This window comes from Solanum tuberosum, unplaced genomic scaffold, assembly GCF_000226075.1.
Source record: "Solanum tuberosum cultivar DM 1-3 516 R44 unplaced genomic scaffold, SolTub_3.0 scf00357, whole genome shotgun sequence".
NCBI classification, from domain to species: Eukaryota; Viridiplantae; Streptophyta; class Magnoliopsida; order Solanales; family Solanaceae; genus Solanum; species Solanum tuberosum.
In genome coordinates, this window is record NW_006239283.1 from 334,010 (window position 1) to 335,286 (window position 1,277).

The following is a 1,277-nucleotide window of genomic DNA, read 5'->3' on the forward strand; positions in this document are numbered from 1 at the left end:
AGGTGTTGTTCACATCACATTTCATGAGGATTTTTAGCCTATAAGCCTAAATGACCATACCATTACACTCAGCCCCATTTCAAGCCTTAAAAAGACCTTTTTCATCTTGAATGAGCTAAAGCAAAAATCTATTGGAAAATAAGGGCAAACCTATGGGTGAAATCATGAATTGTATTTATCTTTTGAGTGTGAGTGTTGATCTTGATTCCGGAACTTTAATTGATATACCCCTGTGTGAATATGGAATCATTCTTTGTGTGAGGGCATTCAAATACTGTTGTTGAGCTTGAACGTGTATTTGAAGCAAGTATAGTGAGCTTGAGATTCTTTGATAATGGTGAGTCACAACTTGAAACTTTGATTACACAATTGATCTTTGCATGAGTAAGTTGAGACTTTTGTGTGCATTCATGATTTAGTCTTGTGTAGCACTGTTTGAGACATCTTTTTTGAACTGATGAACTTGAGTTTTACTTGAGGACATGCAAGAGTGTAAGTTGGGGGTGTTGATGAGTCCACAAATTGGACTGATTTAGGGATTTATTTTAAGGGATTTAGTGTCCTCAAATGCATACTTTGTCTCAATAACTGATGTAAATCCTTGAGTTTCAAGTATTTGGAGTTAGAGACAAAGCATGAACACTATGGAGCAAAAAAGAACAAGGCGGCTGAAAGAACAAAGAAATGAAGGCTTGAGGATCACCTAATGCATTAGGCGATTCGCCCAATGGCCGTAACTTCGCCCAAAGTTCCAGTGTGCTAAGCCTTGAAGGAAACGATAAAGTTGGCGATGAAAAGGAGCAGTCGGTGCGTCGCCGAACAGTTCTGCGAAGCAATACCATATCGCACAATGATTCAAAATGCGAAGATGCTGAAGGCAAAAGCTGAAAAGTGATGAACCAGACAAAATGGAGGATCGTCGAGTCCATCGGCGACCCCAACTAACTACGCCGAGTGGTCCTTCGTAGCACAAATTTTTGAAAACTATGAATATCCATTTAAATTTGTAGCTTTGTATCAAGTTGTAGCGTATTATTACTGATTTTTAGAATATTTTCAGTTTTAGTTCTTAGAGTTTTTGGGAGATATTGTTCTCGAGCTTGAAGGTTTTGAAGGTTTTCAACTCCTAGAAATTGGAAGTGGATCTTGAAGAATCTTCATCATTGACTTGTTTAAAGACATTATTTATCGTACCCATTTGATGGAAACACTTTTTGGTATCGATTTCTATCTCTTTGCTAAAACCCCAATTCTTGGGGTGTGATTATGTGAATATG